At 41.0% G+C, this 12,004-nt stretch overlaps 2 protein-coding genes across 2 annotated transcripts in view; one reads left to right on the top strand and one right to left on the bottom strand.

Annotated features, from left to right (window-relative positions):
* DUSP18 (dual specificity phosphatase 18) overlaps nt 1-1,715 on the bottom strand; it is a 47,484-nt gene extending 45,769 nt beyond the window's left edge. Inside the window, exon 1 of the mRNA XM_040345293.1 lies at nt 1,477-1,715. The gene's annotated coding sequence lies outside the window, so the exon portion shown is untranslated. The remainder of the gene's footprint in view (nt 1-1,476) is intronic.
* The window catches only part of OSBP2 (oxysterol binding protein 2), a 350,477-nt gene that overhangs the window by 34,112 nt on the left and 304,361 nt on the right, over nt 1-12,004 (top strand). The window lies entirely within an intron of this gene.

Here is a 12,004-nt window from a genome sequence, read left to right as displayed (position 1 = left end):
ATGTGCCACTGCCACATAAATTACTCATTCAGACTTCACCACAACACTAATTCTAAAAATTCTTTAGACAAATCAGATTTTTCTCCAGGCATTGATGCCTTAAGCCAGCCATAGATGGATTGAATATTGGCTGGTGATTCAACTATGGGCATGCTGGTTGTACCCAAGTCGATCCATCGGTACAACCGACATGTCTGATTTTTTTTTTTTTAGCATGCAAGTAATCAGTGGCATCTTGGCAGAGGCATTGCCCTGCACTCAGTTCCCCCCACCCGGAGAACACAATAGGTGCACAAAAGGGATCCAGATTCAGTGTTAATGGGGGAATCGAGCAATTTTTCTTTGAAAATTTATATAATCTGTGGCCTGCTTTGTGGACACTTTTCAGTGTAAATAATAAGAATAAAAAAAATCCCAGAAAAATACATACAGCCCACATGCATGAGGCAATGGTTTGAGTTTAAATACATTTTCAAATTTTTATATACCGTATTTATTCGAGTATAACGCGCAAAATTTTATACCCAAAAAAAAAATCAAAGTTTGGGTGCGCGTTATACACGAGGACTGGGGTGGGGTGGCAGTGGCGTTCCACTTTAAACCTAGCCTTTTGTATCACCTTGCCCCCCCCCCCCCCCCCCCGCCGCCACCAACGCCGCTACAACGTTAATCACCGCGGCGCGGGGAACATTACAGACAGCTTTCGTTTGAATAGCTGTTTTCCCCGCCGCGCGTAGACACTCCCCCTAGGACGGATCTGTCCAATCGCGAGCAAGGGGGAGTGTCTATGCGTGGCAGGGAAAACAGCTGTTCAAACGAACGCTGTCTGTAACGTTCCCGCCCCGCGGTGATTAACAGTAGGTGGCTGCATATACAGGGGACATGGCTGGACATACAGGGGACATGGCTGGACATACAGGGGACATGGCTGGACATACAGGGGACATGGCTGGACATACAGGGGACATGGCTGGACATACAGGGGACATGGCTGGACATACAGGGGACATGGCTGGACATACAGGGGACATGGCTGGACATACAGGGGACATGGCTGGATATACAGGGGTCAATACATTGTCAATAAATGATTTTTGGCAATTACAATGATTTTATACCGATTTTTAATCGAAAATTAGGGTTGCGCGTTATACACGTGTGCGCGTTATACTCGAATAAATACGGGTATGTGTAATATATATATATATATATATATATATATGTGTGTGTGTGTGTGTGTGTGTGTGTGTGTGTGTGTGTATATATATATATATATATATATATATATATATATATATATATATATATATATATATATATATATATTGTTTTAATGGATACGTAAATGGATTACTTATTCTTAAAAAAAAAAATGTTAAGCTTAATTTTGTAAATGCATTAAAAAAATCCTTTTGCAATAATTAATCTCTTATTAAGATCCTTTTGTGATTCCTTGTTTAATGCATCACCTGTTACCTGCTTGGGTGGAATGTCGGAGGATGGCAGCCAGATGTTCAGCAGAATAGGTTTTCATTGTTCACCGAAGAATTCGAACACATCTTTACCCTGTGCTTTTCTCATCCCAGCTGTACTGTGTATTGTTCTTCCCAGCAGCGCACAAGCAATCTCTGGGGAGAAGTGTGCTATTTAAATCAAATTACCATTTTTACAATAAAGACTATTTGATGATGGCTCAGAACAAAAACAGAACTGAACAGCACATTAGTCTGCCTAGGCTTTAACACAAAGCAGACGTCTGCCCTTCTAATCAGCCGGTGTACCACGATGTAATCCAACCTTAGGTGACACGGCTGTCATTGAGCAATGTTCGGTAACCTCTTCTACATTTATAGTCATATGATTAAATTGCATGCTCCGTACAAAATGTACAGTCCTAATGTGTGCTTGGATTAGCGTTAGCACCATGTTCGTTTTTCCACAAAGCTGTATAGCTAGGAGCAGAACGCTTGTGTCTTACTTTAAAGTCCCCAGATAAAAGCTAAAAATAAAATGAATAACTGTGTCCAAGTTGCATGTTTTTTGCCGATAATTCACCTGCTGTACACATGAATGTGACTTCGCTGACTGCTGTATAAGAGAGACCACATGCAATTCATGTCACCATTTCCTTTCATTCTGTGTTTAAAGGCCAATCGTATGAGCTCACTTGGTTTTTAAAATAAACACGTAATCAATGTAGAGTATATCTATGATTTAATAGTCAAATAAAGCCAGTAACTTTCCCATATACAGTATGCACAAAAAAGAAAGCTGAACTCAAGATATGAATTTTATTGCATAGTTTTATTGGTCCAGCTTGGACCATTGTAAGTAGGCATATGCCATACCTGTGGGATCCCTATGAAAGTAGAGAACGGCTGTATTGGTTGCCTCTACTATAGTGATGTTGTCTTTCGGGTCCTGTGTCCTGCTGCTTAGTACCCACAGGAGGTCATTCAAATAGGAATGCCATTCACAGAATGCCTTGTATTTTTCCTCAATGAATGCAAGATGTTCTGTGATTGGACATCGTCATCCAATCAGAAAACCCTGCATTCGTTGAGTAAAATGTAAGGCGTTCTGTGAATGGTGTCTGTGCCAAACGAACGACCCAGTGTGGTTACTATGTGTCAGGGCAGCCACTCGGCCGGGTACCCAAAAGACAGCGGCAATCACTTTAGTGCCTGTGATTTCCAGCTTCTGCACAGATCCCATAGATATATGTACATTGACCCAAACGTTGCCAATGTTGCAATAAAATCCATACCTTGAGCTTTGACATTCAACACAAAGACCTTGGTATTCACGTTAACCAAGCCTATCTACTATATGTTGCGCTGTTACAAAATGCCAATGTTTTGTATATTTTATCCTTTTTAATATGAAGAGAATATCCTCCTTCCATTTTGCTGTATGGAATCCTGTGCTTGATTGACCTGGGACACTGTGCACTCTCTAGTTTTAGTAAATCCCCTTGTGCTGAACAGAGGTGATGCCTTTAGAATTTATACGGCTGTCATGGCTACTTCCCTTTAAGTCACTCTAGTTACTGCCTCTTGCCCCAAATTCTTCCTCCAGCCTCAGTGCCCTCCCTTTGGAGCCACTACTTCATCACCTTACGCTGTCCAAACGTCCTCTCTGCTTCCAGTGCCCTCCCTCTGCAACTACATCCACACAAGCTCTGTCCCACCCTCCTTGGCCCCCTTTCAGAAGCGGACAACCACACTCCTCATGCCCCTCTTGCATACTGCTGCCCTGCGCTTATCGCCCCCCTCTACCAGATGCTACAGGGTCATGCTTATCACCCCCTTATTAGGCATTGCCACCCCATGCCCCACACCTCCATATCCAGTACTGCAGTCCCACGCTCCTCACCTTTCCATCTAGTGCACTGGTCCCCCGCTTCTCACCTCCAATGCCAAGATGAGGTTCCCGGCTCCAGGAACCTACTTTTTATGCTGCTGTCCCTCACCTCTTGGGCATGGTTCACACCTATGCGTTTTTTTTGCTCCCTTTATTTTATTTTTTTAATATTTTTGGAGAACTGCGCTACAGTCCATTTAACATGGTTTCCTGTGGGGCATGTTCACGTGTGCTTATTTTTATTTTTTCAACTGCTGGGTTTTTGGAAAGTGTCTGGGACTTTTTTAAATGCAAAACTGTGCGTTTTTGGTTCAATAGACTTCAATAGAGTTGCTGCAGAAAAGCATGTACAGTAGTGCGTTTTTGACACATTTTTGAGGTTTTTATTTTTGTTTTGTTTTGTGTGTCCTCCTTTTTTTTATTTCTTTTTATTTCTTTTTTTTATTCTGCCCAACAACAAATTGGGCAAAGAAAACCCTATAAAAAATGTTGAACACATTAAAAAAACATCGCCAAAAGCACTGCAGAAAGAGGTCAAAAGCAAATTGCATAGTTGTGAACCAGGCCTTACCCTATTCAACAATATTTAATTGATTGTTTTGGTTTTTAATGAATATTCTGAGTAGGCGTTTCCAAGTACTTATAATTTAATCATGTTCTAAAACAAATTGTGCTATTTTTATAAAATGTAGTTTACAAAAAGAAATTTAAAAACATGATGATTAACACAGCCACGATTCACCAACATAAACATGTGAACAATCCGGTATCCTATGGATAAAGCTTATACTGACCTAATTCCGCTCAGTCGTCTTGTAACATTTTCTTCCAGGGGAGGAAAATAAGTAGGCTTTACCTCAAGTTTCTCAGAACAGGAGTCTCTACGTCAATGTTTCTCAACCTTTTTCAGTCATGGCACCCAAGTATGCAGAAGCTAAGGCACCCCAGCCCCCAAATATAAGAAAAAAGTAAATGTTATTTGTCAGTGGGAAACCTAAGCCTTGGACGATTCAACGATTCGCACAACTGACTTTATGACAATAACGTCACATCAGAAATCCCCCTTTGCACCAAAAGTCCTCCTAGCTTATTGGTAACCACTTCCCCTCCCCCTACGCCTCCAAATCAGTGGATCTCGGTGTCAAAATTCCAACATTAGAGCCCCAAATCTAAGATTCCCTTCTCTGCTTCACAGCCCTACTTTTTGGCTGAAACCGCAAGGCAGAGGGCGAGAAGTGGAACAGGTCTGAGGGAGATGGGCTTCTGTTCTCTCCTGAATGCTGGGGTTGGTCCTGTATGGCACCTGCCCTGAATTATGCCTGAAATATGGCACCCCAGGGGAATCCATATGGCACCCTAGAGTTGATTAAACATTGCTCTATGTGAGTTTTGTTAGATGTTGGAGAGCGAACAGTCCCAAAAATTTTGAGCGGTGAGACCTGCATGTGGTGTTCCCAAGTCTAGATCGGTACCTGCTCCAACAATGGCATGGCTCATTAGACATTGGAAATTGGCCCTTTTGGGTGGACTTGACCCTTTTTGAGGACCATTTTATCAACCTTGTGAGACAGAAGATTAGATCGCACTCATGGAAAATAGCAGGGACGCCGTCCGCATTCCACCTGCGTTCCAACCAATGGCGGAAGTGATGTGGCATGTATCACGGATCCTACGCATTTTGTTAGCGGCATCTGACATCAGGGATCATCACATGATCCCCGATGACTCCAGACGCTGCTGACAAAACGCATAGGATCCCGTGATACATGCCACGTCACTTCCGCTATTGCACATTTGAAGATATCACAATGAAATCTGTTTGATCAACAGACTTCACTAGCACTTTGTGGGAACAATTTGTTTGGTTATTTGACTTTCAACAATGTATATAAATGATTTCACGTTTATTATATTTGTGTGTTTAGCATGGTATGGAATCGCTATTTTCTTTAATAATCTGATATTTGCCAGTAGAATTTGCAGACTGGTCCTAATTGCTATATGCCTTCCATATCGCTTTTTGCTGCATTTAAATGTTCCTGCTTTATTTTAGGTTTAGCTGCATTTGGTAACGCTTGCATGCACACGCATTTTTACACACATTTAGCCACATTCAGCATTTTACTCAGATAGTGGACACACAGAATTCTGTGTCCTCTAATGCAGCTAAACTGACCACACCTAAACGCACAGTGTAAATGAAGTAAAAAATCTTTACATGCATTTATGTGCGTTTTAAAAATGTCCTTCTAGTGCAGGCTTGACGGTGCGAGTGTGAATGATGCCTTGTCTAAATTAACACAGTTCTTGGAAATGCCACACTTTTTTTGGAAATGCTACAGCGTACTTAATTCATAGCAACTCCCCCATTGTCAGTCTGTTTTTTTTTTTTTTTTTTTTTGTGTTATGGGAATATATATATATATATATATATACAGGGAGTGCAGAATTATTAGGCAAGTTGTATTTTTGAGGATTAATTTTATTATTGAACAACAACCATGTTCTCAATGAACCCAAAAAACTCATTAATATCAAAGCTGAATATTTTTGGAAGTAGTTTTTAGTTTGTTTTTAGTTTTAGCTATTTTAGGGGGATATCTGTGTGTGCAGGTGACTATTACTGTGCATAATTATTAGGCAACGTAACAAAAAAAAAATATATACCCATTTCAATTATTTATTTTTACCAGTGAAACCAATATAACATCTCAACATTCACAAATATACATTTCTGACATTCAAAAACAAAACAAAAACAAATCAGTGACCAATATAGCCACCTTTCTTTTCAAGGACACTCAAAAGCCTGCCATCCATGGATTCTGTCAGTGTTTTGATCTGTTCACCATCAACATTGCGTGCAGCAACAACCACAGCCTCCCAGACACTGTTCAGAGAGGTGTACTGTTTTCCCTCCTTGTAAATCTCACATTTGATGATGGACCACAGATTCTCAATGGGGTTCAGATCAGGTGAACAAGGAGGCCATGTCATTAGTTTTTCTTCTTTTATACCCTTTCTTGCCAGCCACGCTGTGGAGTACTTGGACGCGTGTGATGGAGCATTGTCCTGCATGAAAATCATGTTTTTCTTGAAGGATGCAGACTTCTTCCTGTACCACTGCTTGAAGAAGGTGTCTTCCAGAAACTGGCAGTAGGACTGGGAGTTGAGCTTGACTCCATCCTCAACCCGAAAACGCCCCACAAGCTCATCTTTGATGATACCAGCCCAAACCAGTACTCCACCTCCACCTTGCTGGCGTCTGAGTCGGACTGGAGCTCTCTGCCCTTTACCAATCCAGCCACGGGCCCATCCATCTGGCCCATCAAGACTCACTCTCATTTCATCATTCCATAAAACCTTAGAAAAATCAGTCTTGAGATATTTCTTGGCCCAGTCTTGACGTTTCAGCTTGTGTGTCTTGTTCAGTGGTGGTCGTCTTTCAGCCTTTCTTACCTTGGCCATGTCTCTGAGTATTGCACACCTTGTGCTTTTGGGCACTCCAGTGATGTTGCAGCTCTGAAATATGGCCAAACTGGTGGCAAGTGGCATCTTGGCAGCTGCACGCTTGACTTTTCTCAGTTCATGGGCAGTTATTTTGCGCCTTGGTTTTTCCACACGCTTCTTGCGACCCTGTTGACTATTTTGAATGAAACGCTTGATTGTTCGATGATCACGCTTCAGAAGCTTTGCAATTTTAAGAGTGCTGCATCCCTCTGCAAGATATCTCACTATTTTTGACTTTTCTGAGCCTGTCAAGTCCTTCTTTTGACCCATTTTGCCAAAGGAAAGGAAGTTGACTAATAATGATGCACACCTGATATAGGGTGTTGATGTCATTAGACCACACACCTTCTCATTACAGAGATGCACATCACCTAATGTGCTTAATTGGTAGTAGGCTTTCGAGCCTATACAGCTTGGAGTAAGACAACATGCATAAAGAGGATGATGTGGTCAAAATACTCATTTGCCTAATAATTCTGCACTCCCTGTATATATATATATATATATATATATATATATATATATATATATATATATATATATATATATATATATATATATATAAAAAAAAAGAGCATACATAATCTTCTAAAGTGGATACAGTAATAATCTGATGCTGCATCTGTCCCCCGCCAGCTTGGAGACCGAGAACTGAGCAATTAAAGTCCGCTCATCGTGACCGCACAGCTGCAGTGTCTGAAACAGTATTTTGCATTTTCATTTCTAACAAACACTTAGGCTGCTTTCACACTGAGCAGTACCGGGCATCAGCGGTAAAGTGCTGCTATTTTTAGCAGTGCTTTACCGTAACTTTTGCGGAGCTATTCGGTCGCTAGCGGGGTGCTTTTAACCCCTGCTAGCGGTTAAAAAAAGGTTAAAATGGGCAGGGGCATTTAACACCGCTCCTACAGCGCTTCAAAGGTGTGGCTAGCAGGACTTTTTTTTACCGTCCTGCCAGCACCGCTCCAGTGTGAAAGCCCTCAGGCTTTCACATTGGAGTGAAAGGAGAGGCTCTTTCAAGGCGCTTTGCAGGTGCTATTTGTAACGCTATAGCGCCTGCAAAGCGACTCAGTGTGAAAGCAGCCTTATGCCGCGTACACACAATCGGAAATTCCGACAAGATAAGTCAGATGTGAGCTTTTGGTCAGAAATTCAGACCGTGTGTATGCTCCATTGGACCTTTGCTGTCGGAATTTCCACCAACAAAAAAACATGCATGCTCCGAATCGCCTATTGAACTTCATTGATCTCTGCTCGTTGTACGTCACCACGTTCTTGACGGTTGGAATTTCCTACAAGATTTGCATGATCTTGTGTATGCAACACAAGTTTTTTTAGCCAACATTCCGTCCAGAAAAAATCCACGGTTTTCTTTGTCGGAATTTCTGATCGTGTGTACGCGGCATTACACTATTGTCAATGGCTGCATGTGATTCACTGACATGTGCTGTATTATACAGCTGACTGGAGGGGAGGAAACTTTTTCATGCTGACCGGTAGGGAGTGGGGAGAGACGAGGGCTGTGGAGGACTGAGGCATGTAAACTGACCACGATAGTCAGGGCTCATCAGCCATGATTATTGTGGTCAGCAGAGGCAGGGGGACACGGGAGCTGGCAGGATCAACCAGGTTTATTACCAGTTAGGAAGAGAAGAGTTGCACAGCACAAGCATTTTGCTGTCATTCATGCCTTAAAGGAACAGGATCTTGGTAGTGTGCTTTTATTTATTTTTTTTGGGGGGGGGGGGTAAATATTACCTACCAGTCTTCCAATTACCAGACATCAGAGGGCAGCTTTGACATGAGAAAGCAAAACCCTGCTCCTTTTCACCACCTCTGCAGTACAGAACAAAGCATGCCAAGTCCGCAAAGGGGTAAAGTTTAACCTACAGCTAGTGCTAGTGGTTACTCCTTTGCATGCATTTTTTGTACACATCTACAGTTCAGCTCTCTCTTAGAAGTGGGTGATGAATATGGGGAGTGATGTCACAATCTCCACCTCATCCAATCACAGAATGCTTTGCATTCATTGAGAAAGATGCAGGGGGTTCCCTAAATGGCGGCCTTGACAAGCCAGCAACTCCCTGTGGTTACGATGTAGAAGGGGAACCACATGGCATAGGAAACCCCTGGATGGTTGCTACTATCGCTGTAGTAGCTCAGGTTACTACAGTAATTTACAGCTTCCACAGAGGCCAATCAATGTCGCCTATCCATACTTGCATTGGGCCAAGCTGGCCTAGTTTAAATATGCAAAATATATCATAGCTGGAGTTCAGCTTTAATTGATGAAAACATCCTTCTGGTCAGTTACAAATACTCAACCAATTAATGAAAGTAAACCATTAAAAAGGACATCACTGAATTGTACAGGTTATTTAAAATAAAATTAATACAATTTTTTTATTGCAGCAAATTTAATTTAATGTTCCTTATTTTAGACCAATGTCTCTGTATTTTTTTTTTCAAGCTGTTTTCTTTCTTTATCACCTTCAGCCAAGCAAACTTCATAATTATCCGTCAGAGTATTCTGCTCTCAAATGTCTCAAAATAAAACTGTCGTTTTCCTAGAGGAAGGTGATTAGATGAGGTTGTCTCAAATTGGATGACATACAGATCACTTCACATCAAGTACCTGGCTCCAGCTTTTTATTTTATGTCCTAACTTGCTCATGTCACTTACCCAAACAAGCTGACACGCTCAGACTGTAGGCTGATCTGTCTCCATCTGAGACATAAGAGGCTGGAAGACATGACTTATGTATACTAGCAGATGAATTGGGTTGCTCCGTCTTTTCTAAAATTAGAACTGTCGTGAGATGTCTTCTGGCCAGAGACTAACATTTTATTCAGACACTTGCTGTGTTGACAATAAAACCCTAAAGCTGGATCTTGTTATGTAGTGAATGCTCCCCCAGGTACTGTAGCATCCAGTTCGACTTTTCTGCTTCACACCACCTGAACACGGGAGAGCTCCGACATGCATCCTGCTATGTGGTCATCCGTACAACTCACCAGCTGAGTCTCATTGTTAGAGGGGGTCACCATTCATGATGAGGCCTTTACAAGGCTCAGGATGGGAAGGCGGGCAGACAGAGATGTTGACAACGAAGGGTGGTTTGATGGTATTTGCATGCCAGTATGCCTCCGAATAAGATTTCCTATCATCTGTGCCCAGTCTTGCCACACATAGTTAATCCAGCTCTGGGCAATCCACTTTTATTGTTCAGTGAAAATTAACAGACTTCCAGATAAAAACCTGTCCAAATAAAAAGTCCTTTCCGTCCCCTTGCTTCGAGTGACAGGTTATTTACATATCTCGTGCACTAGCTTGGACACATGCACATTCCTGGATGTTTATCATAATATGGGGGGGTGATCCACAGTTCATTGTGAGAGGTAATGTATGTCACTCGAAGCAAGGGGACGGAAAGGACTTTTTATTTAGACAGGTTTTTATCTGGAAGTCTGTTTATTTTCACTGAACAATAAAAGAAGATTGCTCAGAGCTGGATTAACTCTGTGTGACAAGACTGGGCACAGATTATAGGAAATCTTATTCTCTACATTGTGGCATAAAAAAAAAAAATTGGGTTTACATCCATTTTAATATCTGATGTAAGCACACATGAAGGTTTCTTTGCTACACAGTAAGGGCTGGTTTTATGTTAAGAAAGAAATGTGATCACAATAAACGCGCCCCAATGACTCACACCTCTGCGCTTAGGACTAAATACAATGGGAAGTTTCACAGCTGCTGTTTTTAAAGTGAAAATGTGACAAAGTATATATAACGTGTTCAATTAATAAAATAAAACGTACATTATATATAAACGGCGCTAATGTGTGTATGACCCACACAGTGAAATTACAAAGAGCAACAAAATGTGATAAATAAACAAACAAATGAGCAAAACCCGTGATTGAAAGTGTTCATAAGCAAAAAGTAGTTCATAAAAAAGCAACAAGGAAAAATAACTTTTTTCTCTCTCTCGAATGTGAAATCTTCAAAGTAATTTTTTCAAAGAATTCTTCTACCACACCCGATGTGAAAAGTGATTCCTCCACCAATAAGATTGGCCACTCACCAGAACGATTTGCCTGACACTCTCGTGTTTCGGCACAATAGCATGTAATAATTGTTCAAACCATTAAGCGAGCTTCCATTTCCAACCGAGTGATAAATAAGATCCTCATAAATAATGAAGAAAGCATATAATAGTGTGATAACGTAAAACCAGTTTCAATAACACACCACATAAAAAATCTGCAAATATTGCACTCACAAAAGGCCAAAGTAAAACTCGTGAATCAAAACACAGCAGAATTTCCTCAATATTGTATGGCTGATGAACTACAGTCACGGCGGACCCAAGAAAACAACCAGGTATCTCTCACCACTCGATCCGCACTGTGCTGGTAGCCCACAAGACTGGCGTGAAGCAAAAAACAATCGCTGGTCACTAGCGAAATAAGCCACTACAATGGCCTCTCACGTTTGGTTTGGATGGTCAAAAGTCAAACTGTAGCCACGCCCCCGACATGTTTCGTCATGTAATTGACTTAATCATGGGATCAAATGAAACACGAGAGTGTCGGGCAAATCGTTCTGGTGAGTGGCCAATCTTATTGGTGGAGGAATCACTTTTCACATCGGGTGTGGTGGAAGAATTCTTTGAAAAAATTACTTTGAAGATTTCACATTCGAGAGAGAGAAAAAGTTATTTTTCCTTGTTGCTTTTTTATGAACTACTTTTTGCTTATGAACACTTTCAATCACGGGTTTTGTTTGTTTATTTATTTATCACATTTTGTTGCTCTTTGTAATTTCACTGTGTGGGTCATACACACATTAGCGCTGTTTATATATAATTTATGGTTTTATGTTTAGATTGTACACACGTTCACTATTTTGCTTGTTTATTCTTTTTGCACAATAGAACCCCAAATTTACTATTCCTTATAAAGCTTGTCCAACTTCATACACGAAGCAGAGCGTATATTAATCAGCCTTACTTATTATTTAATTGCTGTATGAAGTAAAATGCAATAGAATATAAAAAAAGGCCTGCAAATAACATCTTGCACGTGATTAGATATATACTATAGGTTTTAGGTACAGTAATCGCAT

Source organism: Rana temporaria, chromosome 1, assembly GCF_905171775.1.
Source record: "Rana temporaria chromosome 1, aRanTem1.1, whole genome shotgun sequence".
Lineage (NCBI taxonomy): Eukaryota > Metazoa > Chordata > Amphibia > Anura > Ranidae > Rana > Rana temporaria.
The sequence above is the reverse complement of the archived record's forward strand: the minus strand, read 5'-3'. Positions and strand labels throughout refer to the sequence as shown.